Source organism: Nannospalax galili, unplaced genomic scaffold (assembly GCF_000622305.1).
Source record: "Nannospalax galili isolate Female #2095 unplaced genomic scaffold, S.galili_v1.0 scaffold728, whole genome shotgun sequence".
In the NCBI taxonomy this organism is placed as follows: domain Eukaryota; kingdom Metazoa; phylum Chordata; class Mammalia; order Rodentia; family Spalacidae; genus Nannospalax; species Nannospalax galili.
Window position 1 is genome coordinate 1375583 of NW_008358642.1, and position 6011 is coordinate 1381593.

A 6011-nucleotide genomic window follows, 5' to 3' on the forward strand; every position below is an offset into this window, starting at 1 on the left:
AGATGTTGGTGCATGCATCTCTAATCTGTATGCATCTGATTATTACTAGTCATAATTGGTTGCACTTGGACCCTTGGCGCCTGTGTATGTCTATGAAGTAATTGGGTGAATTTCAATGTTAATGCTTGTCACCTCTACTAATTAGCATCATGTAAATTTCCATGGGAAGCCATTTCTTACAACTAGCACCATTCTTCACAAACCATACATGTGTTGCCTTTGTTGGCTGCAGATAAAAACTGCCCTTGAGATGAAACCCAGGTGTTTCATACAGCATTAATCCTGATACATTTGAGTCAAATGTGATACATCAATTGCAGATCTACAACTCACCAGCTGAGTCACCTTATACAGGTGACTCAGCACCTCTGAGCCCATTCCGTCATGTGCAGAAGGACATATTAATAATAATTATTATTAGTTTGTAGCACTGTTATGAAGACAAAAATGAATCAACATACAGAAACATTCAGAAAAATTCTAGCACAGTTAGACTATGATTATTCCCAGGTCACACTTGGTTCTCAATAAATGTCTTTTGAGTTGAATTCTCATCCACAATTAAACAGTACATGGCAACTCCAACCAAATAAGACGAAATGTTCTCAGATATGTAATAGCTAACATAGTAACAAATTCAGAAGCTCTATTCCTAAAGCAAGTACTTATAAAGCAAGGACTCATTTATGCAATGTGTTCTGAGAGGTTCTGATACCTCCATATCCCTCTCACCATTTCTCTTCTATTGCCTGGAGCCCAGTTGATAGTAATTGGACTAATCCATTACGGTCTTTTTTAGAAAGAGATGCTGTTACATATTAAAATGAAGTCAGTCATTTACAACTGGATGGGGAATTAATACAATACTTACTGGTACTTTACCTATACCAGTTTTACATTGTTTTCAAATTAGTCAACTAGATTTAGAAATAGTGTGGGGTTATATCAGATAAAGAACAAACATACCAATGGAAGAGAGCTAGAGCACTGTGAAAAGGTGGGAGGAATAAACCATCTACTTAATTATTTTCAGAGGCTAGTACATCTCTGTCTTGTCGTAATGACATCAATACCATTTTAAAACAAGAATTTCAACCTCAGGATATATACAGTAGTGTGTCTAGGTTTTGAAGTCACTGATGAAAAAAGATAATGTTCCATGTTATGACACCTCCATTATCCCAAAAAATAAAGACTTTCTTCCTTAAAAAAATGTGGTTCTATGCTTCAAAGGAAAAGCTTGTCTCCACCTAACACTGAAGCCTTCATTTTTACTGTGTGCAGAGTAGAAATTGCAGTGCAGGAATGAGACTGGATCTGTCAGTGACACAAAGAGCCTGACATGGTGTTACTAGGGAAGAGATGCAGAGACTACTGCTATGTGACCTTGACCTGTTACATTCAAAGGTACAGGAAGCGTGCACAAACTACTGGAGTGCCATAAAACAAAAATGGTTCTGGCTTTAGCACAGCCCTACTGAACTATTTTCAGAAAGTTCACAGTAGTGCAGTGTCACTTTGAGTTCCATGCTCTGGGTTAATATGCTCAGGATGTGTTCTATGACAGGGAATAAAGTTTCGAAGAGTCCCAATAGCCCATCTGAAATGCTTACCAATTAACATTAAGTAAATAAGTAACTGTGAATCTATGAGCAGCATTCTCCTTCCTTTCCAAGATCAGGTAAGATAGATTTAAGAGTAGAGCTGACAGAAGTTAAGTGCTGACAAACTTACCGATAAGGCTAGCTCAGAAGACACATGACACATGGGCTAACAGATGGCTGGCTAACTTGCATGATGCTGACTTTCACACTTCTGAGATGTGGGCAGTACTGAAATCCACTCCCACCACTCATGCACCAGACTGCATTTTTTTTTTACAGATAGTCACACACACCAGCACTCCAGTTCTATCTTCTTCAGTGGTGAATTAGAGACTCACTTTTCTTCAGAGGGAAGAAGTCTAATGGTTTCACTCTAGCATGTGGCTTTTAGCTGAGATGCAAATTTAATTCTCCAATGACTTTGAAACACAAATGAGGTTGCTCTTGCCGTTTACTAGGTGAGCACTAGTGATGCTAAACATACTCCATGGTATATTACAGTCACAGGCGAAGGAGAGTTATCCTGTCCCTTTCATGGGGAGATATGAAAAACAAAGAATGTATCACTGTAGCAGGATGGTAGTGTGAAAGACAGATCCGAGGGACCCAACTTTCTTTAGGATCTTTGGATGGGAGTTAAGTCCTGTTGAGACTGTTAATTCCATGAGAGTTATTAATTTTCAGTTCCTTTCGATGTTTATCCTTTTATAGAACCTCAAATTGGCCATTTGATAGACAATTCTGAAACCCTTTCCCTGTGCTTAGTTACCTTGAGCAGGAAACTTTCAATCAAGTGCTGCTTTTTTGACCACTGGCTGGACTGTCATCAAAGCAACCCCCAGACTCCAACTACAAAGACCACTGCATTCAACAGCTGCTGCCGAGGGAGATACTGCTACAAAAGGCCTTGGTCCAGTCATGATTTCTCCAGACAGCTTTCACTTGGCTGCTGGTGGACATATTTGGTCTTAAAAAGCTTCAGTGACCACTTGAAGACCATACCTTTCTTGCTTCTCACTTCAAGCAAGGAGTGAGTATTTTCCCCAGTGACTTAAGAAGTACAAGATTGGAAAAAGTGAAAATGTAAACGGGACACAAGTGTGCCATGTTCCCTTTTCTAGATATATAAATATCCTAATATTTCAAGTCAAGTCAATAATTTCTAATATTTCTTTTCGAGTCAGTCTAGTTTTCCTCCCTGTATACCTCTTCTATTATTGCAATATAAGGTCCCAATTAGGGGTTTTCACAAATGACCCTGCCTTGCCTACTTGTGATCTTCATCCTGGGTAGAGTTGCCTGAGCTTTCTATGTGAAGAACAGAGGAGCTGGGGCTGGAGAGATGAGCAAGTTGTTAAGACTACTTGCTAATGGGGACTTATCCCACTAAATTTTCGCCTTCGGGCTCTGTTTGTCCCGCCCTCACTTTTTCCAGGGTCTCTTGCTCTGGGGCTATCCGACAAACCACATAACATTTTTATCTGAATTTTTCATTTTATATTTGGGTAGGGAGGGGGTAAATGGAGGAACTTTAAAAAAAAATTGAACACTGGACACCCAGCACCCAGCTCTGCACGGCTCCGCCTGCGGTTCCAGATCCCGTGGTGCTGCTCACAGTCTCTGTTAACTTTTGGCCACGCAACTTGGGCCCACAGGCTCACCCCAGGTCCATAAATGCCCCCTTTCGTGTTCACACAGGTACGACACCAGGGGCATCTTTCTCTCCACCTCACAGTTGGCAGCTCTATCCCAGGATGGCGCTCCGAAGCCCCTCCTTCCATGGCTAACTCCCTACAGTCAATTCTCTGCAGCAGGCCCCGCCCTTTGGAGGAACCAGGCCCCTGGGACACAGGACTGGAGAGATGGATCAGCAGCTAAGAGCACTGGCTGCTCTTGCAGAGGACCTAGGTTCAAATCCCATTACTGACATGGCAGTTCCAGGGAATTTGAAGCCTTCTTCTGACCTCAGCGTTGTACTACATGGGTGCACTTACACACATGCAGGCGATGCACTCATACATGTAAAATTAAAATATTATTTTTTTTTTGTCTTTTTGAAACAGGGTCTCCCTGTAGCCCCAGCTGTCCTGGAACTCACTATGTAAACTAGGCTGTCCTTGAACTCACAAAGATCCGCCTGCGTCTGCCTCCCGAGTGCTGGGATTAAAGGCGTGTGCTACCACAGCCAGCTAAAATATTAAAATTTTAAAAAAGAGTGCTTGCTGCTCTGTCATGTACACCACAGTTCAGATCCTAGCACCTACGTCAGGAAGCTCACAAACACGTGTAACTCCAGTTCCAAGGAATGAATGCTTTCCTCTGGTCTCTGTGGGTGACTACATATATAGGTGCAAATACACACACACACACACACACACACACACACACACATGCACACACACTAAAATTTTTAAATCTTAAAAAAAAAAAGACAAAGAACAGAGACACTTCTGGGGGTTTTGAGGTTGTTTTGTCACAGACCTACTACTCAGCAGCAGCAAGATGACTGAGGAGTCCATAGAACAGCAAGGAATAGAACTGGAAAAAGCTGAAAGCATGGAGATGAGAGATTTTAAAGAGCTGGATGTGAGAGCCGAAAGCTTTGGTCTCTGGAGGAATTCCTGAGAGCCACCAATAGTTAAGAGCTGAGAATCCTAGCACCTGAAGCTTGGGAGTTGAGGTACAGACTACTGGGTATGAGCCAATGAAACTCATCTAAAGCCATAAGCGCTGACTCCTAGATATACAAGTCTCTGACCTTGAAACTTGGAGTAATAAGCCTCTGGTTCTCAAATCCTGGACCTATAAGCCTCTGCTTTTCAGTCTGGCCATAAGCCTCTGGCACCAAGGGTTCAGAAGAAGACACTCCTTTCTTATTCTCAGTTTTCAAAAAAACCAAAAGAACCCTCAGCCAGCTGTTTGTGATCTGCACCTGGAAGTGTCCCCTGTAAGACAAGTTAAGTCAATAGGAGCTAAGCAATCAAGACAATATTTCTCATACCACCAAGCCTTATCTTTTCTAGTTATTGTGTCATACCTCTTATGTTATTTATGCTCTTTGAACCATCAGTCCTTCAAGGTGATATACTTGGAATATATTTCAGAAGTAAAAGAAGCAGGGAGAAGAAAAAAGAGGTATTGCAAAAAATTCTCAATTTAGATTATTATATGTTAAATAATTCATTTTGAACTGGCAAGATGGCTTAGCCAGTAAAGGTAAGCCTTATAACCTGAGTTCGAGTTTGATCCATGGACTCCATGGTAGCAGGAGAGAACTGACTCCAGGAAGTTGTCCTCTGACTCCAAAAGCCAGCTGCAGCACATGTGCCTGTACACACATACACACACTCACACACACACATAATAATAATTATAAAAAATTCTACACACATACACACAAGCACCTTATCCCTAATTTATTTTTTTTGAATATCTAATTCTCTATTATTAATTATTATTATTATTTCATGTAACTTCATAATGTCAAGTCGTAATATTTCTCCTTCAGAAGATTCAATATACTACTACCCAGGCCATCTATAGAAAACAACAAAGTTAGCACAAACTGACAAAAGAACTGAAATTAATCTGATAGAATTTTACAAATCTAGAAACCAGCTTACCAGCTTTATATTTACTAATGCTTATAATTTGTTATAATTTGTTAGTGATCTAACTCACTTTATTTGAAAGAAATGTTACATGTTTTCAATGAATATCAATAATTCAAATATAAAAGAAAAAGAAGCTAGTAAAAAGGTATGCATTTAGCTGTCATTTTATTTCACTTATTTTGCTTTATTAAACACAGCATTATCTGGTCCTTCACAAACCAATTTTTCATCCAGGATGGCAGCTTGAGGAATGATGTATAAAGTGTCTGCATATCTCTTGTTTAAAATTTCAACTGTAGTAGTGTGTAACTTCTAAAAGAGAATTTTAACCAATCTTACATTCTATAATGTGTAAGCTTTTCAAAAGAACACATTAATGTGCTTTTCAAATTTCTTAGAAACCTCAGCTATCCCACTCTGTATAAAATGAACTGAAATTATTAAACCATTTATATTCTTATCTATAAGTTCAAGTAAAATATAAAGGAAACTTTATGATATATCAAAACCTGGGAAGTATCTGCAAAGAAAATTTGGATCAGTTTTCTTGAACTTCTTATAAATACCAGTGACTTCAAGCACAGTGATTATACAGACATTAAATAAACAGAGAAAACTTCCAAATACCTGAGACTCCAATTTTCCTCCAGTCTTTTTGAGAAGTGGAATTTGCTGGGGAATGCTGGGGAATGCCACTCAATTCCCCTCCCCCATGCTAAGACAAGTTTCTTTCCATTTTAATTTTCTCAGCCACAAACTAATAAGGTAGCTTAATCACTCCCAGCTGTGATGC